The sequence below is a fragment of the Capra hircus genome, chromosome 4 (assembly GCF_001704415.2).
Source record: "Capra hircus breed San Clemente chromosome 4, ASM170441v1, whole genome shotgun sequence".
Taxonomy (NCBI): domain Eukaryota; kingdom Metazoa; phylum Chordata; class Mammalia; order Artiodactyla; family Bovidae; genus Capra; species Capra hircus.
Window position 1 is genome coordinate 67,881,955 of NC_030811.1, and position 26,431 is coordinate 67,908,385.

A 26,431-nucleotide genomic window follows, 5' to 3' on the forward strand; every position below is an offset into this window, starting at 1 on the left:
AGGACAATCTCAGAGACCTCCAAGGCAATATGAAACACTCCAACATTCGAATTATAGGAGTCCCAGAAGAAGAAGACAAAAAGAAAGACCATGAGAAAATACTTGAGGAGATAATAGTTGAAAACTTCCCTAAAATGGGGAAGAAAATAATCACCCAAGTTCAAGAAACCCAGAGAGTCCCAAACAGGATAAACCCAAGGCAAAACACCCCAAGACACATATTAATCAAATTAACAAAGATCGAACACAAAGAACAAATATTAAAAGCAGCAAGGGAAAAACAACAAATAACACACAAGGGGATTCCCATAAGGATAACAGCTGATCTTTCAATAGAAACTCTTCAGGCCAGGAGGGAATGGCAGGACATACTTACAGTGATGAAAGAAAACCTACAGCCCAGATTACTGTACCCAGCAAGGATCTGATTCAAATATGAAGGAGAAATCAAAAGCTTTACAGACAGGCAAAAGCTGAGAGAATTCAGCACCACCAAACCAACTCTCCAACAATTGCTAAAGAATATTCTCTAGACAGGAAACACAAAAAGGGTGTATAAATCCGAACCCAAAACAATAAAGTAAATGGCAATGGGATCATACTTATCAATAATTACCTTAAACATAAATGGGTTGAATGCCCCAACCAAAAGACAAAGAGTGGCTGAATAGATACAAAAACAAGACTCCTATATATGTTGTCTACAAAAGACCCACCTCAAAACAAGGGACACATACAGACTGAAAGTGAAAGGCTGGAAAAAGATATTCCATGCAAATAGAGACCAAAAGAAAGCAGGAGTAGCAATACTCATATCAGATAAAATAGACTTTAAAACAAAGGCTGTGAAAAGAGACAAAGAAGGACACTACATAATGATCAAAGGATCAATCCAAGAAGAAGATATAAAAATTATAAATATATATGCACCCAACATAGGAGCACTGCAATATGTAAGACAAATGCTAACAAGTATGAAAGGGGAAATTAACAATAACACAATAATAGTGGGAGACTTTAATACCCCACTCACACCTATGGATAGATCAACTAAACAGAAAATTAACAAAGAAACATAAACTTTAAATGATACATTAGACCAGCTAGACCGAATTGATATCTATAGGACATTTCACCCCAAAACAATGAATTTCACCTTTATCTCAAGTGCACACAGAACCTTCTCCAGGATAGATCACATCTTGGGCCATAAATCTAGCCTTGATAAATTCGAAAAACAACTGAAATCATGCCAAGCATCTTTTCTGACCATAATGCAGTAAGATTAGATCTCAATTACAGGAGAAAAACTATTAAAAATTCCAACATATGGAGGCTGAACAACACGCTTCTGAATATCCAACAAATCTCAGAAGAAATCAAAAAAGAAATCAAAATATGCATAGAAACCAATGAAAATGAAAACACAACAACCCAAAATCTGTGCTGCTACTGCTACTGCTGCTGCTAAGTCACTTCAGTCGTGTCCGACTCTGTGCGACCCCATGCATGGCAGCCGACCAGGCTCCCCTGTCCCTGGGATTCTCCAGGCAAGAACATGGGAGTGGGTTGCCATTTCCTTCTCCAATCCATGGAAGTGAAAAGTGAAAGTGAAGTCACTCAGTCCTGTCCGACTCTTAGTGACCCCATGGACTGAAGCCCACCATGCTCCTCCATCCATGGGATTTTCCAGGCAAAAGTACTGGAGTCAGGTGCCATTGCCTTCTCCACCCAAAACCTGTGGGACACTATAAAAGCAGTGCTAAGGGGAAAGTTCATAGCAATACAGGCATACCTCAAGAAACAAGGAAAAAGTCAAATAAAACTAGCTCTACACCTAAAGCAACTAGAAAAGGAAGAAATGAAGAACCCCAGGATTAGTAGAAGGAAAGAAATCTTAAAAATTAAGGCAGAAATAAATGAAAAAGAAACAAAAGAGACCATAGCAAAAATCAACAAAGCCAAAAGCTGGTTCTTTGAAAGGATAAATAAAATTGACAAACCATTAGCCAGACTCATCAAGAAACAAAGGGGGAAAAATCAAATCAATAAAATTAGAAATGAAAATGGAGAGATCACAACAGACAACACAGAAATACAAAGGATCATAAGAGACTACTATCAGCAGTTATATGCCAATAAAATGGACAACGTGGAAAAAATTGACAAATTCTTAGAAAAGTACAACTTCCCAAAACTGAACCAGGAAGAAATAGAAAATCTTAACAGACCCATCACAAGCACAGAAATTGAAACTGAAATCAGAAATCTTCCAGCAAACAAAAGCCCAGGTCCAGAAGGCTTCACAGCTGAATTCTGCCAAAAATTTAGAGAAGAGGTAACACATATCCTACTCAAACTCTTCCAGAAAATTGCAGAGGAAGGTAAACTTTCAAACTCATTCTATGAGGCCATCACCCTAATACCAAAACCTGACAAAGATGCCACAAAAAAAGAAAACTACAGGGCAATATCACTGATGAACATAGATCCAAAAATCCTTAACAAAATTCTAGCAATCAGAATCTAACAACACATTAAAAAGATCATACACTATGACCAAGTGGGCTTTATCCAAGGGATGCAAGGATTCTTCAATATCCATAAAATAATCAATGTAATTCACCACATTAACAAATTGAAAAATAAAAGCCATATGATTATCTCAATAGATGCAGAGAAAGCCTTTGACAAAATTCAACATCCATTTATGATAAAAACTCTCCAGAAAGCAGGAATGGAAGGAACATACCTCAACATAATAAAAGCTATATATGACAAACCCACAGCAAACATTATCCTCAATGGTGAAAATTTGAAAGCATATCCCCTAAAGTCAGGAACAAGACAAAGGTGCCCACTTTCACCACCACTATTCAACATAGTTCTGGAAGTTTTGGCCACAGCAATAAGAGCAGAAAAAGAAATAAAAGGAATCCAAATTGGAAAAGAAGAAGTAAAACTCTCACTGTTTGCAGATGACATGATCCTCTACAAAGAAAACCCTAAAGACTCCATCAGAAAATTACTGGAGCTAATCAATGAATATAGTAAAGTCACAGGATGTAAAATCAACACACAGAAATCCCTTGCATTCCTATACACTAATAATGAGAAAGTAGTAAAAGAAACTCAGGAAACAATTCCATTCACCATTGCAACGAAAAGAATAAAATACTTAGGAATATATCTACCTAAAGAAACTAAAGACCTATATATAGCAAGCTATAAAACACTGGTGAAAGAAATCAAAGAAGACATTAATAGATGGAGAAATATACCATGTTCATGGAGCAGAAGAATCAATATAGTGAAAATGAGTATACTACCCAAAGCAATCTACAGATTCAATGCAATCCCTATCAAGCTACCAATGGTATTTTTCACAGAGCTAGAAGAAATAATTTCACAATTTGTATGGAAATACAGAAAACCTCAAATAGCCAAAGCAATCTTGAGAAAGAAGAATGGAACTGGAGGAATCAATCTGCCTGACTTCAGGCTCTACTACAAAGCCACAGTCATCAAGACAGTATGGTACTGGCACAAAGACAGAAACATAGATCAATGGAACAAAATAGAAAGCCCAGAGATAAATCTATGCACCTATGGATACCTTATCTTAAACAAAGGAAGCAAGAATATACAATGGATTAAAGACAATCTCTTTAACAAGTGGTGCTGGGAAAACTGGTCAACCACTTGAAAAAGAATGAAACTAGAACACTTTCTAACACCATACACAAAAATAAACTCAAAATGGATTGAGGATCTAAATGTAAGACCAGAAACTATAAAATTCCTAGAGGAGAACATAGGCAAAACATTCTCTGACATAAATCACAGCAGGATCCTCTATGACCCACCTCCCAGTATACTGGAAATAAAAGCAAAAATAAACAAATGGGATCTAATTAAAATTAAAAGCTTCTGCACAACAAAGGAAACTATAAGTAAGGTGAAAAGACAGCCTCTGGAATGGGAGAAAATAATAGCAAATGAAGCAACTGACAAACAACTAATCTCAAAAATATACAAGCAACTCCTGCAGCTCAATTCCAGAAAAATAAATGACACAATCAAAAAATGGGCCAAAGAAATAAACAGACATTTCTCCAAAGAAGACATACAGATGGCTAACAAACACATGAAAAGATGCTCAACATCACTCATTATTAGAGAAATGCAAATCAAGACTACAATGAGGTACCATTTCACACCATTCAGAATAGCTGCTATTCAAAAGTTTATAAGCAATAAATGCTGGACAGGGTGTGGAGAAAAGGGAACCCTCTTACACTGTTGGTGGGAATGCAAACTAGTACAGCCACTATGGAGAATAGTGTGGAGATTCCTTAAAAAACTGGAAATAGATCTGCCTTATGACCCAGCAATCCCATTGCTGGGCATACACACTGAGGAAATCAGAATTGAAAGAGACACGTGTACCCCAATGTTCGTCACAGCACTGTTTATAATAGCCAGGACATGGAAGCAACCTAGATGTCCATCAGCAGATGAATGGATAAGAAAGCTGTGGTACATATACACAATGGAGTACTACTCAGCCGTTAAAAGGAATACATTTGAATCAGTTCTAATGAGGTGGATGAAACTGAAGCCTATTCTACAGAGTGAAGTAAGCCAGAAAGAAAAACACCAATACAGTATACTAACACATATATATGGAATTTAGAAAGATGGTAACGATAACCCTGTATGCGAGACAGCAAGAGACACAGATGTATAGAACAGACTTTTGGACTCTGCGGGAGAGGGAGAGGGTGGGATGATTTGGGAGAATGGCATTGAAACATGTATAATATCATGTAAGAAATGAATCGCCAGTCTAGGTTCGATGCAGGATGCCAGATGCTTGGGGCTGGTGCACTGGGATGACCCAGAGAGATGGTATGGGAAGGGAGGTGGGAGGGGGGTTCAGGATTGGGAACTCATGTACACCCGTGGCGGGTTCATGTTGATGTATGGCAAAACCAATACAGTATTGTAAAATTAAACAAAAAGAAAGAAAAACAACAAAAAAAAAGAAAATACATCTTAAGTAATCGGTTAAAGGTTGTGTTATATATTTCACTAGGTATGTTCAGGGGGTTGAATCTAAATGAATTTAGATACTACTTAGTGAAGGGTCTCCTTCTGAAACAAATAGAAATGAGAATGAACTGACAATATATTCTTGGAAAATATGGAAAAGAAGATATGACCTATGACGGAAAGCCAAATTATGCAGAGTTGCTTTGTTCTCTATTTTGTTTTGCTCTGAGAGCTCTGTCCTAAAGCAGAGTCCTCCAAGGCTGTTTTCATAGGAGAGGATATATGAGATAGTAATCCCTGGTTATGTTTTGTGCTCTATAAATCTGTCATAAATGTGAGATTAATCCCATAGGGAGAAGCAGGCAAGTCCTTCCTTTGGGTTGTGACCTAGATTTCCAATCTTAGAGCTCTCATGACCAATCTAAGTTTGATATCCCTGGAATAAATTCAGAACTATCTCTCAAGCATGGGAGATTTAAACTTTAACACCACCAGACCCCTCTTCCTTCACACTCAAGCTCAGCCTCAGCCCTTCATTCACTCTCCATGCTACATATTAATTCAATTTAAGACATTCAGCAAACACTCTCCCCTCCCAGACACACAGACTTATTCAAAGTCACATGGCAAGTTAGTAGCAAGCTAAAAATGCTGAACGTCTGACTTCCTATTTTACAGTGTGCTCTATCAGCTCTAAACCAAGCAACCACAAAGAAATCACTGAATCATTTGCAAATATTTGCTTGGCCCACTGTTTGGGAGCTAATTCATGTTCAGTTTAAGTGGTTACTTCCACAGTGGAAAATGACCTTTGATTTTCTTATGAAGTAAGTTCTATTATATTTTTAGCGAAGATTTTGTCTTCTGTTCTTGCCAGAGGTACAATCAACCACTTTACAAAGTATTACCTACATACTTGTCCTTGCTGGCTTAAAATACAAGAGGACACTATAAACAAAATCTAAAACTTATGACTTTGGTCTTTCGTCCCACCAATCCATGTTCCAAATGGCCAGAAATAACCTTGCTTAAAACACAATCAGATCAAGTTACTCTTGTTAAAATCATATAACCCTTAAAAGCATAGCTCTTATGATCTGCCCCTACGTTAATTCTCCAGCTCTTCTTTATGTTATTCCCCACAATGATTCCAAGCTCTAATCAAAGACCCCTGAATAGCCCATGCTTTTCACATCTCTGCTCTGATGGAAAGAGCAAATCATCCATCATGTGAAAAGTACCTTACATACATGCAGGAAAATCAGAAGCTTTAGAAGAGGACAAGTGAATGACGAAATGGAGAGAAACATTTGAGAGAATGACTAGAGGATCAGATGTTTCTTAGCCTAAGACTAACTAAGGAGAAGGCTAAAAGTTTATCAGACCTTAAAATCTAATGGTAAAAATTCTACTGACAAAACTTCTGTTGCAGACCTCAGTAGTTCAGTTCAAATCTATTTGAATTTGCACAAGATCAAAGGTAGCAGAGAATGTCAAAATCTTAGCTGTTGAGGGATTCCCTGCAAGCACTAGCTGAGAGCATTACCTTTCTATAGACAGATTTTCAAGACAAATAGGTAGTGGTCTAGATTTTTGGAGCATATGGAAAGATGTTTGATAGAACCAGTTTTCACCAGCGGAGGTAAAAAGAGAAACAGTCAAATGCCCGATTGAACAGATAACCCTGGCTCAAATTCTTGCTTGGAAATACATCTAAGGAAGCTAAATATCTTTCAGAAATTAGTTGTTCATGTATGTATAAACTTCTGTATTAGAAACATGTTTACAAAAGAAAGAATAAAGAAAGGGAGGAACAGAAGGATTCTGTGGCCCAGTGGAAGAAGCTAGAAAGTGAATCACAATCTGTTCCAGTACACTGGCTAAGGAGGAGTGTTTCAGGAAGGACAAGAAATGATTTAGAAATACTCTTTCATGGTAACTCTTGGGAATGAAGTAAGGAGACATGGGAATTTGAATTAAAACTCAATCTCTTTCCCAGACTCATTCCCTTCAATTGCCTTTTTTAGTTCTATTTTTGAAACCCACATGTTCTTTCAAACTTAAAGTGATAAAGAGAAAAACAGCATCCTAATAGGCTTTAAGGTCATTAAGCTCAAACTCTTGTTGTATCCTAGGAACAATAACAAAATTAGAACCTAGGACTTACTTTGTTTAACCAATCTGTTCTTAAAACTGGTCATCTAAAGAAATTCTACAACCTTTCTTACTATCTCACTTTTCAATAACACAGATCCCTCAATTTTCCTAATGTTTAGCAGATGTGCTAAGTTGCTTCAGTCTTGTATGACTCTTTGTGACACTATGGACTGTAGCCTACCAGAGTCCTCTGTCCATGGGATTTTCCAGGCAAGAACACTGGAGCAGATTGCCATATCCTCCTTCAGGGGATCTTCCCGACCCAGGGATCGAACCCACATCTCTCATGTTTCCTGCATTGGCTGGCATGTTCTTTACCACTAGCTCCACCTACAATACATTCGCATACCATTCTTATTTGCTGATAGGCAATGGGACAAGATTTCCATGCTCCTATAGATACAACTTAATAGAATTGCAAAATTATCTATCATCAGCTAAGTTCTCACAAGCAAAATAATGTCTGCCAATTTTCATATATCTCCAAACACCTACACACTGACTTACAGTTTCCTTAACAAGCTGGAAATTCATATCTACACAAAATTAAGAATATTTTTGTACATTATTAATATTTCATTTTTCTACAAAACTGCTGTTAAAGTCTCCCCTCACAGGTTATGTTTTCAAAAGCACTTGTGATTCTTACACTTCCTCATACATCCTCGGCTATCTATGCTTCACTGACTCTTCTTCCTGATCTTGGTAAATGTAATCAATAAAACCTGAGCAACTACTTTGCATTATTCATTTGCACTATTCATTTGTTTTGTTTTAGCCAACAGTGTAAATTTTGCAATCTGCTATTTGTAAACAACACTTCTGTGGATCTGTTATCACTCCATTGCTTAATCTAACATTTTTTACTATAAAGAATTAATTAGATTTGCTTCTGTGAAGAATCTGGCATGATGAGTGAATTTCATTTTGTACATTTATTTTTAGAAAAATAAAATTGAATTTTATTTATACATTGATTAATAAAGAATCCATTATATTTCCACATGTATGTTTAATGATTTATTAGTATCCATAGTTATTCTTTAGAATCATATTTCATTAGATTATTTGAAACTATTGTATAAGAATATTTTATTTCTTTCAGTTTCCCCTTTTCTTATTTCTCCTAACTATTCAAACCACTGTTTTCAAAATGATTTCCACTTTCAAAATTACTACAATTTCTGAAAATGTCACTAATGCTAGGATATTCTTGTCTGGATTATTCCATGGACTGAAGAGAAATTTACATCAGATTTAAATATCTCATAATATTTTGGTTATCTAAAACATAATAAATCCTTGTGTCACAGCCTTTAAAATTAAGCTGATTTTGAATGAACTTTTTTCAGTTTGTTTCATTTTTGACATGAGCTGCAACTTCCAGTTCAACAAAATTACACATACATTGAAATATTCTACTCTTTCATAATGAAATAGAAATCTTTTAAGAAAAGTAATGGTAATCAAACCAAAGACATACAACATGAAAATTATCTCTATTCCATTTGGTTTATAGATAAAAAAAAGTTTTTATTCTCAAACTGGAGATTACAAAGTTTGGCCTATTTAACGTAGCTTCTACCAAAAAAGTAGAAGATTTAGTATTAATTCAAAATTTACTTGAAAGTATAAAGCTAGACTCAGATTCACCTAAAATAGAAGTGAAGCGGAATTGCCTGAATAATCTTGATAATGAACTCCATATTCTGCTTCACTTTGTTTTGTTGACACAGCCTGAATAGGGAAGAACTGTGAAGGTTATTTTAAAGTCTCTTAACTTTAAATGAATTTCTGGTAAATAAGTTACTAAAAAGTTATCTAAAATGAATTAAAGATTATCTCAAGTTTATTTTCTTCTCAAAATGTCTATTCCCAATTAAACATTTTAAGATGTTACTAAAAGCATGGGTTATAATTCATATAAACAAATATATACAAAATATATGTGTATTTATGTGCATATAATACAAATATATATATAATCTTCCAGTCCCTACTACAACTCTGCTAGTTATTACAGTTAGGAACTATGATTAATAAAGTAATTGAAAACTATTATAATAAAAAGTTATTGATTTGGGATATTTGACATGTCTTATACAAATTTTTCAGATTCAAGTTTTCATAAAAAACAGAATAACTTTTGATGCTTGAAAAATAGCATATGCTAAAGTACTATCTAATATTATTTCTGCTCTGAAGAGTACTCATATTTTCTTACCTTTAAAAGCCAATAAAATATATATTACTAAAATGTAAACAGAAATTAACATTTACTCATAAAACAACATATAAGATGCAATAAAATGTCAAATCATGTTCCAATTTAGTTAATACTCTAGAATATTAAACTAAAAGAAGAAATTGCTTTGGTTACAAAATAAAACAGTGATTTCTACATCTTGATTAAAATAAGGCATTAATAGAGTTTTAGATATATTTTACCCAAATTACAGAAAATCACAGCTCAACTACTATAACATCCTGATACCCAGTGATCATACAAGATAAAACTATAATTATCAGTAAGTCACACATATCAAAGTAAAGCAGGTATTGATTAGACTCCTCTTTCACAGTTTAAAGTACAGAAAATTAACTTGTCAGTTTGGTTACCTACCAGCAATGATTGGATTCTATTAGTGTTATTACCTTTACAAACAGCAACAAATTATAATCACTCTTCCCATAACATAAGCACCATGCTAAAAGAGACAACCAAAGTAAACGAGCTAATCATGAATAATGAATAGTCTGGGCTGGTTGGAATCCACTTAGTTGAGGAAAGAGAAAAGAGAAGTGGCTCATTAGGGCATTTCCTGAACCTTGGTTGGAATTTCAGTTAAGGAAGAAGAAATGACACAGCAGTTTCACGTTGGGGACTTCCTTTCTTTATCTGAAATATGCAACCAACTTGAGAAACAGCACTCCAACAAAAGGACTCCACAGTAATGTGGTTAGAATAAAAGCTCTCATTGATCCCATTGCCCTATAATCAACATTTCTTCCCAGAATATGCACAAGCAGTAAATGGTTGTTATCAAAGTAGACTAAGATCCCATATTTATTGCAACATATTAAGTCTCACATTTAATATTTCTTCAACAAACCGACCTGCACTAATTTCCAGTTTTTAAGAATTGCAGTTTTGTTGAGAGTATTAATAGATTTTGAGTTTCTGCTCTAGGCAATCAATTTTCCCATATTTCATATAATCACATTTTCCTTACATATGATTTTGCCCTCAAATTCTAGGATAATTTTAATCTTGTACAGGAATATTTTATCTCTCTGTGTGGATGGAAGATATTTAATTCAGCTTACAAGATTATTATTATTATTAATATCCCAATGTGATCTATATTTTTAAGGGGCATGAGTACCAGTTACTCACCCACTGCCTTTTATAAATGAAACATCTAAAGAAGTCTCATTTCCTTTATCAGTTACCTACATGAAAGTAAAAATCTAAAGAAACATCTTTGTTCCTATGCTACAATTTGTGCTATGAAATTTTGCATTTATGTTATAATAGTTACATCATTACGTACAGTATAATTACTGAAGTTTCATGCAAAGATTACATTCAAATTTCTCCTACCCTTGTGTTTTATAAAAATCATGCAATTAAATTGACATTTATGTTTGTCAAACAGTGAAGGCTATATAACAATGTCTCAACACTGTGTCTTCCACGAACAACTGCAAATCTATTGAGTAAAAATTTTAAAAGTTCTCTCATCATCAATAATTTTTTAGCCATTTTACAGTTTCTGATGATGTTCTGATACATTTAAATCTGTTAAAGTGATGGGAAGGAGTAAATACTTATTTCAGAGTAAAATTAATTTTGGAAATGAAGAAACACTTTTAAGAAAGAGAAACACTGAGATTTTGTCATATTAGAAACTACTTTAGATTGAAATATAATTTAAAACACATTTGTGGGATTCATAAGTGCTGAAGCTCTATTACTATAAAGGCATACATTTTGGTTTTTGAAAAGTTAGAAATGTATGGATACACACACCTGAAGCAAAAGTCACCAATGTGTTAATGGTGCTTATATGTTAATGGTGTTCCAGTAGAACACTTAAGACATTTTAAAAATTTTGTTTACCTATGGCTTCCATACTTTACATAATAAATATATTTATTACTTATATTAAAATATAGTTTTAATTTTAAAAATAATTTGTGCACCAAAACATTTAGGGGTAGTATGCTACTATGTATGATACTGTAATAGAATAAGAAATAAATATTTGGACTTCATTCATGGTTCCTGGTTCACGATTCCTAACAGGGATGAGAGAAGCACCTTTCGTTAGTCATAAAAGCCCCTTTTAACCATACATGAATTTATGTTGAAGAGGTGATTTCATAGTCCCCAAAATAGCTTCTGGATGAGGACTGGTTTTCAGTGGAACCAACCACATGATTGTGCTTAGTTGCTGTGTCATGTCCAACTCTTTGTGATCCCATGGAGTGTAGCCAGACGCCTCTGTCAGTGGGGATTCTCCAGAATAGTGGAATGGGTTGCCATGCCCTCCTCCAGGGGATCTTTCCAACGCAGGGATTGAATCCAGGTCTCCTGCATTGCGGTTGGATTCTTTACCCTCTGAGCCACCAGGGGAGCCCAACCATATAATTCAGTTCAGTTCAGTTCAGTCGCTCAGTCGTGTCCAACTCTTTGCGACCCCATGAATCACAGCATGCCAGGCCTCCCTATCCATCACCAACTCCCAGAGTTCACTCAGATTCACGTCCATCAAGTCAGTGATGCCATCCAGCCATCTCATCCCCAGTAGTCCCCTTCTCCTCCGGCCCCCAATCCCTCCCAGCACCAGAGTCTTTTCCAATGAGTCAACTCTTCGCATGAGGTGGCCAAAGTACTGGAGTGTCAGCTTTAGCATCATTCCTTCCAAAGAAATCCCAGGGCTGATCTGCTTCAGAATGGATTGGTTGGATCTCCTTGCAGTCCAAGGGACTCTCAAGAGTCTTCTCCAACACCACAGTTCAAAAGCATCAATTCCTCGGCGCTCAGCTTTCTTCACAGTCCAACTCTCACATTCATACATGACCACAGGAAAAACCATAGCCTTGACTAGACGGACCTTAGCCGACAAAGTAATGTCTCAGCTTTTGAATATACTATCTAGGTTGCTCATAACTTTTCTTCCAAGGAGTAAGCATCTTTTAATTTCATGATTGCAATCACCATCTGTAGTGATTTTGATTAGTCTTTCTAAATCAGATTTGATCAGTTTATTCTCCTTGGTGGTAAACATCAGAAACTTCTTACTGCCTAAACGATTCCCATTCCTCTAGAATAGCATATAAAAGTCCTCACAACCAAATCTAAATCTGGATTTCAAGCTTCATCATAAACTTCCTTCCTTCCTTCTTTCTACTCAAAAGTAAAAGTGAAAGTCACCCTGTTGGACTCTGCAATTCCATGGACTGTATAGTCCTTGGAATTCTCCAGGCCAGAATACTGGAGTGGGTAACCTTTTCCTTCTCCAAGGGATCTTCCCAACCCAGGGATCAAACCCAGGTCTCCTGCATTGCAGGCAGATTCTTTACCAGCTGAGGTACCAGGGAAGCCCTACTACTAAGAATTCTATGAATTCCTTCTACTTAGAATGTCCTAATGCAAGACTCTCCTTTTTTTCCAAGTCTAGATTGTATCTGACCTCCTGTCTATAGGCTTCCTTGGAAACATAAGAGTTAAACGCTCTTGAGTGGGTGAAAAGATGGAACTTTACACATCTAAGTATAATAAGTATTAAAGTCAGTATATTGTAATTAGAAATAAATTTATAAATTCAATATAATATCCTTCAAAATTCTAGTTATATTCTATTGGTATTTCTATTATTATTTACTAAAAAAATGAAAAACATAGCCAAAATATTTTGAATATAAAAAATACTGTGAAGAAGGACTTGACCAATGAGATACTGAACATACTGTAAAACTACACTAATTTAAACAGCTTGCTGCTAACATATAGTAGAAAACTCAAATCTAAATTTTTAGAATTTTAGTACATATTGAAGATTGCATTTCACATCAGTAGGAAACATATTTCTCAATAAATATTTTAAGGGTAAACAACTAACAAAGTGTTGAAAGAGACAGAAGTAGACAGAGACCCATACTTCTACTACACCAAAAATTTAATTTCAAAATCTTAAAGATACAAATATAAAACTTTAAAAATCACCCTTCAAAACGTGACTATTTTTAACCCATAAAGTAGAGAAAAATATCAAGAAAGTCTAACATATTTGAGCACATACAGATTAAAACCTCTCTTAAAAAAGAAATATTTTTTAATGACTAACTGCCAGGGGCCAGCGTGAGGAACTCCGCCCATGGCAAAGGTCATGAGGAAGGAGGCTTGGCATACGCAAAGGCGTGATCAAGCCTCAGGAAACCCCCTGTTCCCGAGCATCTACCCCAAAACCAGAGTCTGTTTTATGCTCTCCCCCATAACCGTTTCTCTCGGAGAAGGAGTTAACGTGCAGCTCCAAGGCAATAAAAATTCCTGGGTGTGACAAGAGTGTTTCAGCTTATGGACTCCTCTGAAGGTTATCTAGCCCACCTGTATAGGTTCGTCTGGCCACATGTGATTGTTTACAGCCTCCCAACCTGAGAGGCACGAGATGTTTTAGACTTACTAAAGGTAAATTCTTTTGGGGAGTTGGAAATTATTAGTATAGTGGGTTGGTTAGGAATTATATTGGTGAAGGGTTTTTCATTTGTTGTGCCAATAATTGCTGCTTATTCTCTCCCCTGGGTGGGACAAGGATGTTTCAGGTCAAACCTCTCTGCTGACAGACTAGCTTGTGTGACAGGATTATCCATACTCCTGCCATATAATGAATATAACTAGCATATAGGAGAAATAAGTATTAACCTTTAAGATTAATCATGTTAACCTTGGGTTAAATAAATTCCTTTCTTGATTGTAACTCACTACACCCTCACCCTATAGGAATGCAACTTTATTTGGATGGTGGTGCCTGGTTTAAGAAAAAACACCCTTGGAAAAAATAAGCTTTTGGTTATCAGAAAGAAAGGATCATAAAATCCCTAAGACCTTTTTATGTAAAGCACCTGATGTTGATAAAGGTCAGGACTGCTGACCCCCATGTGACTCTGTATCCATCCCTATATGTAACAAAAGGTATATAAGCAAACCCCAAAATAAAGAAATCGGATCAGTTTCCAGAAAGACTGATTCCCCCATGTCGCTTCCTTCTTGCTCCCGTTTCTCTGGCTGAATTCCCATCTAGATTCAGCCTCCTTTTCTCCACTACACTATCTCCTACTACACTATCCGTTTCTAATCTCTCTATATATCTGTAATTAAACATGTATTTTTCCAAAGACGCCGACGCCGTCCCCCCACCTTTGAATCACCCTGGATCCACCGGGGCTGGACCCTGGCAAGTGGCGCCCGAACAGGCTATTCAAAGGTAAGTTCTACGGAGCAAAAGCTCCCCCTGGAGCACTCTCTGTGGCTCCCCCCGGAGTGATTCAATCACTCCCCCCCAGAGTAATTTTGGTTACTCCCCCAGTGTTGAGTTTTCGGGATGGATAGGACCCCACTTAGGGTGCCGTGGACCCCCCTGTAGGATAGACAGGGTGAGTAGGAGTGGGAAGTGTTGAAGAGTTTGAGAGAAGTTGAAAGAAGTGTTGAAGAGTTTAAGAGAAGTTGAAAGAAACCTGCTTTCTTAGGGTTGAAAAGAAAACCCCCCTTGCAAAGGTAAAACCTTTGTTGAGACAGACTTTTCTATAAATCTTAATTTTCTGACATGGGTAACAGTGAGTCAAAAGAAAGACAGCTTTTTATAAGAGTAATTTTGCAGTCATTAAGTAAGAGAGGAATTAAAATTAAGAAATCCAATATTCAGTCATTTTTTCATTTGCGTAAGAAAAAGACCTGGGATATTTAGACCCCTAAACCCATTAGTCATTGATTTTAGACTGCCTCATGGGAACATTAAATCCCAAGCATATCCTGCCCAAGTTACACCTTAGCAAAGCCGAATCTATCATACTGAGGGCAGCCTTCTGAAAAACTTCCCTTGAAGATGGTTGGAAGACTGAGATGATAAGTAGTATATGAAAGTGTAGACAGAACATGGACAGCATATGCTCTAAGTACTTAGAATTAGTCCTGTCACACAGTCCTGTAGACAGTATATGCTAGGTACTAAGAATATTGTGTTCTTCACAATAGCTTTTCCATCAAAATCAGTACTTTATATATTTGTTTATTAGTCACTAATAAGCTGCTACTGACTGTCTACCTGGAGAAGGAAATGGCAACCCATTCCAGTATTCTTGCCTGGAGAATCCCAGGGACAGAGGAGCCTGGTGGGCTGCCATCTATGGGGTCACACAGAGTCAGACACGACTGAAGCAACTTAGCAGCAGCAGCAGCAGACTGTCTACCATGTATCAGGCAGTATGCTACACAGACAAGCTGCCGTGATCCTTATCCTTAAGGAGATTAAAAATCAAATAGAATTTGGAAGATAAATTTTCCACTATTTAAATTAAAGGCAGAAAAATAGCAATATATGAAATAGCAAACAAACATGATGTAAAGAATAAATGGATTGTTTTCTTATACCTGATTTTGTGAGGGAACAAGATATTGAAATGAGAAATGCTGCAAAAGTAGAGAATGCTTGGTTTCTAAAATCAAACATATTTGGAGGCACTAGGGTACCAACAAGTAATAGGTAATATCTAAAATAAAATAATATTTAAGTTAAAAACATATAAATAGATCATAGAGGGAAAAAAATGCTGTTTGCCAAATGGCAGCTAATGAACTTTTTGGAAATGGACTCAGAAAATAGTTCTACAAGTAAGCAGAAAGCAGACAAGAAGTTAGCATACTAGCTCTTCCAAAAGGAAAAGGAAAAACAATGCATTCATTGTAACTTCAGCTTGCTTTCATAGACATCTCAAAGATAAAAATTATTGGTAAAAACTATTTTCAATGGCAACTGATTTTATTCGTATACACCATTATGCCCACAAGTGTCTTTTTTCTTACCAACAAGTACCCTAGTTTAAGACAATTATTAATTTTTGAAAAACTTCCAGCCTGATCAACCCTGAAGATATCTAACTTCTCCTTTAGAAAGCTAAATTCAAAGAAAAGATATAACTCTCCTAAGAAGTTTGGAGAAAAATTTCAGAATCAATATTACCATAGAAAATAAACAAACAAAATCAGATATGAGTATATAAAACTGGAATTTGTATGTCAAATGGCAACCCACTCCAGTGTCCTTACCTGGAGAATCCCAGGGACGGGGGAACCCGGTGGGCTGCCATCTATGGGGTTGCACAGAGTCAAACACAACGGAAGCGACTTAGCAGCAGCATGAATAGAAAATTTCCTTTTACAGAGACTAATATTATCATTAAGTCACTTGCCAAACAATTCATATTGATTATTTGAAAGTCAGGTTTTATTACCAGTTTGGAGAAGTGCATAAATTAGAAATAAATGGTCCCTGGTTTTATGTGATTACTCCAAACTTTGCCTTTATAGCACTTTAAGATAAACACTAAATATCAAATCTGATCTTAAATTCCAATATCATATAAGAATTACAGACTACCTAACATGTAGGCGTTCATCCCACTAAAATATAACACTGAAACGTATCTAGATTTCTATTGCTTCACTAGCACACTAGCAAGTGTAGTATATGTAAATTTTTAATATATCTTTTAAAACTGCATTTAAGTTTTATTCGATGAAAGTTATGATGTCCTTAACAAGAAACACACCAGGCACAAGGGTTGTGAAACATTGTAAAATCAGTATAAATACACAACTGTAATAGTAGTGCTTTTTCAGTTCTGAAATGCTCTTCTTCTACTTCAATGAACTTCAGAAACATTAACTCATCATTCCACAGTGTCAGCAGAAGTGCATGAGTGCTCCATGAGAAATGGAGAATCAAATGCCTTTCACAAGTTTTTCTGTCCCCAACAAATCAGTTTTGACGAACAAGGAGTCTCTAGAAACTTTTAAGGCAGTAATATAATTTAATTCTTCTATGATTCTTCTAAGGGCTTTAAGATTTCTCTAGAGCTTATATTTAATCTTGGCATACACTAGAGCATTAAACAAGAGCCAGTTCTTCTAAAAATTATCAAGTAGGCAAAATTTGTCTTGAACATGCAATCTCTTTTCTCCCTTTTGCCAGGTAGGTGCCATGATCCTTTCTCATCTCCCTACTTTGCCACCATCTAAAACTATTTTTAGGAAACTCTCTTCTTATTTCATTATGTATTTTACCCACCAAGGTGTAAATGACTAATAAGACTTAAAATATTCTCTTTCTCCAAAGATTTGAATTTGGAAGGTAATAAATCCTTAAGGTAAAGAGGAAAGATAAATTCAAAATTGGGAAGGGAAGAGTATATATAAAATTCCAGAAATAAAAAATATTTCATGGAGGCTACCATCTAATCTATACTCAGACAAGACAATTATTTATTATTCATGAAATAGGTAAAAGTATAAAGCTTCTTCCTTTGTAATGTTAGGGATTTCCAAATGAGATGGTATTTCCCATGATTGACACTACAGCTCCCTAGAGACAAGAGAAACGACAATTCTTTTACAGTCTGCAAAAACTGTACAGTTGCTCTCTGCTAGACAAGGGAGGAAAGATATGCTGTGGCAACAAATAACTCCAGAGTGTTAAAAACAAAACATTATTTTATACTATGTGGATTGAGGCTGGAGTGGGTATGGCAACCCACTCCGGTAATCTTGCCTGAAGAATCCCGTGGACAGAGGAGCCTGATAGGCTACAGTCCACGGGGTCGCAAAGATTAGGACACAACTGAAGCAACTTAGCACGCACGTGGATTTAGGGAAGAGGAGGGGTGAAGAAGGAGGACCCTGTTCCATACAGTTACTTAGGAACCCAGGATAATGGAAGGGGCTTCCTGGCAGCTCAGTTGGTTAAGAGTCCGCCCACTACGCAGGAGACCACGGTTCGATTCCTGGGTCGGCAAGATCCACTGGAGAAGAGATAGGCTACCCATTCCAGTATGCTTGGGCTTCTTGCAGCTCAGCTGGTAAAGAATCTGCCTGTAAGGTGGGAAACCTGGGTTCAATCCCTGGGTAATACGGGTAAAAGACTAATGGAGGTTCCATCTCCATATATGCTTTCAAAACCACTGAGGCAGGCAAACTGTATGCAGTGAACCATATGCACGTTCTTAAAGCTTCTGCAGGAAGTGACACCCATCACTTCCGTCAATGATCATGTCTACTTCAAAGGAAATTAACTTGCAATCCTTCCATATATTGAGAGAACTGGAATATTTGTCATTAGGACCAGTGACTATAAAACTCTTCTAATAGACTAACTTATCAACATTTTTTTCCCAGGGAATAACTCTTTAGTAAAATTTAGTCCTTCTATAATACCACTAAGAACTAAATCCAGTCCTTCAAACAAAAGCTATGAGCTATATTCTGAAACTCATTATAAATACAAATAAGAAAAGAGAGTAGTTACAGGAATAAGGAATAAGGAAGAAGTGGATTGACAGAAAGATGGAGATGATAATTTTAATTATCATGATTTGGGGAGATAAAAACTAAAATAAAACTTTCTGTATGAGTATGTGTGTGTTTATCAGTATTATTATTATATTTTTTTAGATCTATGTCAAAAACGCCTTCCAGAATCTACCCTCAAGGAGAGAACTGTCATCTTTCAAAGGAGTGTAAAAATATGAGACACTGCAACTTCATATTTTGCTATAAAAAACCATAAAGTTTTCCTGAGAAAACTATAATACTTATAACAACACTATAAATTTTAAAAGAATAGAATCTGGAAACAAACATAATAAGCTCAGAAATAAAGTATACATATATAAATGTTTTTCTTATTTTCATTTGGAGGGTTTTTTAAATTCCTTTACAGGTTTGAAAAAATACCCATGCATACCAAAAAAAAAAATCATCAAAACATACTTCTTATTTTAATTTATAATTTTTGGTTGACATTTTTAACTATGATAAAACTACACCCTGACAAAGTAAAAGAAATAGAAGTGGGAAAGGGGAAGTAAGATTGTCTTGTTCCTCAAGACAGGAATTTTCAAATAATCTACAAAATCTAGATGTGACCTAGACAAAGAGAATAGATTGAAGCCAGGTATAAATGTTCTCTTGGGGATAATTCATAATCATGGGGACAAGAAGTGACAGTGGTATTTAAATTCACTTTGGTCAGTAGGTGCATCATGATGTGGGAATAAGACAAAAGAAAATGAGACTCATGGGATTTCCATAAAGGTGTCAACAAATGCCAAGAAAATGATGACACTGGCAGGAATAGGCTTTTTGAATGGATATTAACCGATAGTCTTGTTTAATGGATAACATTTTAGGAATTAGCCATATGATTTGTTTTTATTTAAAGCTTTTTTTTTTAATGTATATAGATGGTCCCAAACTTACAATGGTTAAACTTATGAGTTTTCAACTTTACCATGGTGCAAAAGTAACACAAATTCAGTAGAAACTGTGCTTCAAATTTTGAGATCAGGTCTTTGCCAGGGCTAGCTATGTGTGGTAAGCTGCTCTCTCCAAACGATTGTAGCATCAGTTAGTCAGAGAGTCAGTCAGCCATGTGATCACAAGAACAAACACTGATACACTTGAAACCATTCTGTTTTTCACTTTTAGTTCAGCATTCAATAGATAACATGAGATATTTGACAGTTTATTATAAATTAGGCTTTGAGTTAGGTGATCTTGCCCGAAAGTAGGCTAATGTGGCTAGGCGAGGCTATGATGTCCAGTAAGTTAGGTTATTAAACGAATTTTTGATTTACGATACTTTCAACATACAATGGGTTTATTGGGACATAATCCCGTCGTAAGTTGAGAAAGACGTGCACATTTGAAGAAAGAGAGAGAGGATTAATATTCTGTATTAACAAGATTTTTTCATCTCATTTGGGCTGAGAAGAGAAATAGCAAGTTAAATTCACAAGTCAGCAAAGGAAATATCCTTTCCCTTTAAATTTTACAGAGCACATAAAATAGAAATTATAAATAGAAAGACCTGATATTTTAATACTATTTTTGTTTTACAAGTGCATTTTAAGTACTTCAATTTTATTTATTTTCTCTTCACAGATTATGCTTAAATTGCACAGTATCATGATGGTCAGCTATTGAACCTGGCAAGCACAAATGTGCAGTCATACATTCACAACACAGAACCACTAACATCCTGACCAGTGAAAACCATCTTACACTTTCCATACCACATTCCCATCCCCACCTTTGCCATTAGGGACATATATAAATTAACCCAGATTTGCCAGAATCCATGCATGGCTTCTGCACTTGTAGGAGTTGTGACTTTTACACTTGCCAGGTGGCTCAGTGGTAAAGAATGTGCCTGCCAATGCAGGAACCACAGGAGACATGGGTTTGATCCCTGGGTTGGGAAGATCTCCTAGAGGAGGAAATGGCAATCCACTCCAGTATTCTTGTTGGGATAATCCCATGGACAGAGGAGTCTGCTGGGCTAAGTCCATGGGACTGTGAAGAGTTGGACACGACTGAGCATGTGATTTTTATGCCAGATGTTAAAGAATTAACATTGCACTGTTCACTTTTTATTTTGTCAGAGTTCAAATGTTGGGATAAATTAAATATACTTCCATGGCTTAGGAAATTTTAAATGGAATATATTTTTTTAAGTAGAGGTTTCCCTCAAGGGAATGTTAATACTTAGTTTCCCAGGATCCTTGACTATCTCTCTTCTGTTGTAACACTGAAATGAGAAGGATATGTTAAATATAATGAAATGTTTGCTGAAACATAAATAACTGGGTGTATCTAGACTAGCATGTAAACATACTAATTATACTGCATGTAAGCTATATCAGCTGCCTTCTCTTTCAATATAACATTTGTATTTATTACATTTCCCATATGGAAATGCTTCTGGTAATTTTGCTATAACTAATGAGGAAAAAGTAGAAAATTATATATGTATATATACATACATGCATATGGTTTTTCCAGTAGTCACGTATGGATGTGAAAGTGGGACCATAAAGAAAGCTGGGCACTGAGGAACTGATGCTTTCAAATTGTGGAGCTGGAGAAGACTCTCAAGAGTTTTGGACAGCAAGATCAAACCAGTCAATTCTAAAAGAAATCAACCGTGAATATTCATTGGAAGGACTGATGCTAAAGCTGAAGCTCCAATACTTTGGCCACCTGATGTGAAGAGCTGACTCACTGGAAAAATCCTGATGCTGGGAAAGATTTAGGGCAGGAAGAGAAAGGGGAAACAGAGGATGAGATGGTTGGATGGCATCATTGACTCAATGGACATGAGTTTGAGAAAACTCTGGGAGATAGTGAAGGACAGGGAAGCCTGGTGTGCTGCAGTCCACTGGTTTGCAAAGAGTCAGACACGACTGAGTGACTGAAAAACAAATCCAACTGAAATGCTACAGAAGGTTGGCCAAGTATTACAACATATAAATACAACTCTATTCAGATGTTCGTTCTAGACTCGAGTAATTTGGGTCACATGTGTTATGTGCTAGGTTCTTTCACTTGAATATGGAATACAGTGATTTAAAAGTTTTTTAAAAGGTCACATACTCCAGAAATTATAAAGTTAGAAGATTGGAAAATTCACCCCCTTGAAAACCTCCTACATTAAATAAGAGAAAAAGATAGTTAATAAGTGGCAGTGACCATGCTTGTATCAATATTTCTGAAAATCTATGACAACTAATAGTATGCTGAGAAGTGTTTTTTTTTCCTCCTGTGTATGCTGCTGCTGCTGCTGCAAAGTCGCTTCAGTTGTGTCCGACTCCGTGCCCCTCCAGACTCCTCTGCCCCTGGGATTCTCCAGGCAAGAATACTAGAGTGGGTTGCCATTTCCTTCTCCACCTCCTGTGTATGGATCTTGCTAATCATGTAGAAAACTGTACTTCATTTTCTGGTTTCAACTCAAAGCAGGAAGGGCTGAGTTTAGTAAAACCCAGGGATTTCACAGGTTCTAGGCTTCCCTGATGGCTCAGTCATAAAATATACCCCTGCAATGCCAGGGACCTGGGTTCGATCCCTAGTTCAGGCAGATCCCCTGTAGAAGGGAACGGCAACACAGTTCAATAAATCTTGCCTAGAAAATTCCATGGACAGAGGAGCCTGGCAAGCTACAGTTCAAGGGGTTGCAAAGAGTCAGATAGAACTGAGCAAGGAGCACTTTCACACATATACTCCCTGTGTTGGATGACAGTTCTGAAACAAAGAGCACACAATAACATGGCTGTTGGTGACCCTTACTCCTCAGACAAAGCTTCATAATCAGTCAGTTCCTTAAGCAAAGGGCAAGCGATGCACCTCTCAAACCATATGCAGACTCTACAACTTCACCTTTTGTTGACAAGTTCATATAAAGCAACAGATGGGGTATTAAAGAAATACAACAGGTGTGGCAAGGAAAAAACAATAGTTAAAGTGGTGCCTAGTAAATGTCACTTTAAAGAAAAGAAAATACGTAAACGTATCAGACGCAAAAGTCAGATTTTAGATGTTTATACTATCAAGTCACAGAATATAGGGGGCAAAATGAAAAAAATGGCATCTTAGCTCAATGAGATGAATAAAATTTCACAGGTACCACTGAGAGTTGGTAGAATGGTAATTTTTTATAGAAGAAAGTCACACAAGATGATACTTGGCTTTTAAAAATGTATATGATATACATATACATTATGGAATGATCACCATGATCAAAATAATTAACATATCCAATCGCCTCCGATAGTTAACTCTTTTTTTAAATGCAGAGAACACTTATCTACTCTAGGCAAATTTCAAGTATACAATACCTTGTTATTAACTATAGTCTAGTTGAAAGTAGAACTGTTGTTCAAATGGACAAACAAGTTGATTATTAGTTTGTTAATATTTCATCCATACAGGATTATTAAACCTAATTATGGATGTAATGAGTAATCTATTAAAAGTGGCATTTTATTAAATGTAATACCACAAAATTATTTGGAAGCTAGAACTAAACATTAAAAACAAATTCATCCATCTCTGAATCCAACAGAATGTAGGACTCATTCAGGAGTGAGGCAAGGGTGATGGGGAAAACAACTATGTCAGTATCTAGGTCACTATACCTCTTTCCCCTCTAATTCCATCAATAAATATCATTAATTAAATGGGGAAAGAGATGAATAAAGCTCAAAATTATAAACTTGAATAACATATTTGGGTTTCTCTTAAACCTAAAGGTTCATATTTTCTAGAAATAGAAAATAAACTTCTCTTATGTTGAGAAAGAGGGCTCTAAGTACAAATATATGTACTTTTGTTGCAAAAACTTGAATTTTTTACTCGTTAACTCAAACTGCCTTGACTTCTCATGTTTATGCAAAACAGATTTTTTGGAGAAAAAAAAGAAAGATACTGTAACATCAGAGGAAATCATCAAAGAGCTAGTGGCAACATCTTAAGGCTTTTATCAAAGTAGTGAGGGAATGCATTAAAGCAACAATATCTGAAGCTTACATGTGATGGGACTACTAAATTTAATAGTGTGTCTTATGAACATATGTGGATATAATGATTTTTTGTAAGAATACCTCATTCTGAAGGACTTTTTTCTGAGTAAGAGAACATCATCTCTCAAGACAATTCAGGGGAAAAAAATCTACCAATATTTCATTAATAATAGATGCCTCACACTCTACAAACAGAGGACCAAAGTTTTTGAAAAACTATATGCACTATAAGTGAAGGTTATACAAAGAAGAATAAGCTTATGAATGGTAAAAATCATTTTAAAATTCTTCATTAAATTCTTATGAGAAGATGGTAGCCTAAACATGAATTGTTAAAACTGAGTCATAGTACATAAGGGTTTAAATAAAAATAAAGGTCTCTCACCTAGAAAATCTTGCTAAACAATTTATGATTAAATTTGAGGTTTCTATTTACATTTATCAAAATGTGTTAAATATAAACCATTTCTTATTTTTCAAAGAAAAAGTATTAAAAACTGTACAGTTTTACCTATAAGTAATAGTTAAGAACAAAAAGGAAAAGAAACCCATATGAAAATGATTTAACAGAGTATGACTATTTGAGATGTTGTACTTTAAAAATGTCGTGAGAGGTCACCAGTGGGTTCACTCGTGCCCTGACAAATCAAAGGTCAACTTCTAATGCATATTCAGTCTACTGAGGTTCATAAAACGAACTAAACATAACTGAGTTCTTTGAAGTAGAATATATCAGTGGGAATCATGACACAATGAAAGAAAACTCTTTTGAGTGCTATTTGGGGCCTCCTTATGAAAATGAACTATAAAACCACTAGCATCCAATTTCAGGACCCTCAGGTGCCACATAATGCTTGATTATTTTCTCAAAAATAAAACTGTAATCTACAATTTCTAAAAGTATATAGTCTAAATTTATGGCAGAATTAGAATTTAAATCTTCCAATGTGAATGATGTTAAACTTTACTCAGAAGTTATAAAATTGGGCCTGTGAACATTAAACAAAGAAGCGACTTGTCCCAAAGAAGAGAGGAGTGAGATTCATTAAATATTCTAAAGTCCTTTTATGCATATTCTCCATCATGATTAGAACAAGGCTTATATGCTATCATACAGTATAATGATGTTACTGCCTTCTAACTGATTCTTTAAGGTAATGGACACAATTTAATGAGAATAGGCATTTACTCTTAATTGGTACTAACTGTATAGCTCCTTATATTCAAAATAGGAGATTTATTACATGCTCTGAACATAAAATTTAAATATTTGGAATATTCTTTTCCTTTTACAGTGTTATGATTATCAGCTGGAATAGATAAACTGACCTACACTTATTTTTTTATAAAATCTTATTAGAATGCAAGTTTATTTTCATCTGGCTATATATCAGTTGAATATCATCCAAACTTTTTAGTGTTAGGTTTTCAGTTTGGCTTTTTTTTTTTTTAATTTTGAGCAACAACCACTGGGAAGCATATTTAAGGGTCTAGAAGTTAGGTAATAAAATGAATCACTCAGTTCAGTTCAGTTCAGTTGTTCAGTTGTGTCTGACTCTTTGTGACCCCATGAATTGCAGCACACCAGGCCTCCCTATCCATCACCAACTCCTGGAGTTTACCCAAACTCATGTCCATCGAGTCGGTGATGCCATCCACACATCTCATCCTCTGTTGTCCCCTTCTCCTCCTGCCCCCAATCCCTCCCAGCATCAGAGTCTTTTCCAATGAGTCAACTCTTTGCATAAGGTGGCCAAAATATTGGAGTTTCAGCTTCAGCATCAGTCCTTCCAATGAACACCCAGGACTGATCTCTTCTAGAATGGACTGGTTGGATCTCCTTGTACTGCAAGGGACTTTCAAGAGTCTTCTCCACCACCAAAGTTCAAAAGCATCAATTCTTCAGTGCTCAGCTTTCTTCACAGTCCAACTCTCACATCCATACATGACCACTGGAAAAACCACAGCCTTGACTAGATGGAACTTTGTTGGCAAAGTAATCTCTCTGCTTTTCAATATGCTATCTAGGGTGGTTATAACTTTCCTTCCAAGGAGAAAGCGTCTTTTAATTTCATGGATGCAATCACCATCTGCAGTGAGTTTGGAGCCCAAAAAAATAAAGTCTGACACTGTTTCCCCTGTTTCCCTATCTATTTGCCATGAAGTGATCAGACTGGACGCCATGATCTTCGTTTTCTGAATGTTGAGCTTTAAGCCAACTTTTTACTCTCCTCTTTCACTTTCATTAAGAGGCTTTTTAGTTCCTCTTCATTTTCTGCCATAAGGGTGGTGTCATCTGCTAGTTGCTGGTAAATAGCCAGCTGCTGAGTGTTATTTTCTTCAATATTTTAACTTTCTACATCTGCTGACTTCAGGCAACTGACAGCTTCACAGTCTCAGCCTTGGAGGTATGATCTATAGTTCCACTTGGAACCTGCCTGTGTAAGATGCAATACTCAGCAGGGACAAGCAGCACCCATGGAGAGGTTTCTCTTTTCTAAATTTGTTTCCAATGAGCAGTACTGTCCACTTCAGTGGAAGGGAGACCAAATTCTATTTTGCCAATTATATAAGGAATTACATGGGC

General features: G+C 36.0%; 1 protein-coding gene across 2 annotated transcripts in view; it reads right to left on the reverse strand.

Annotated features, from left to right (window-relative positions):
• Positions 1-9,942, reverse strand: part of TFEC (transcription factor EC) — a 111,338-nt gene extending 101,396 nt beyond the window's left edge. The window contains exon 1 of one of the 2 annotated variants that reach the window (XM_005679165.2): positions 9,868-9,942. The gene's annotated coding sequence lies outside the window, so the exon portion shown is untranslated. Of the gene's footprint in view, positions 1-9,835 lie in introns of both variants that reach the window. The other variant, XM_013963314.2, reaches the window with a different exon arrangement.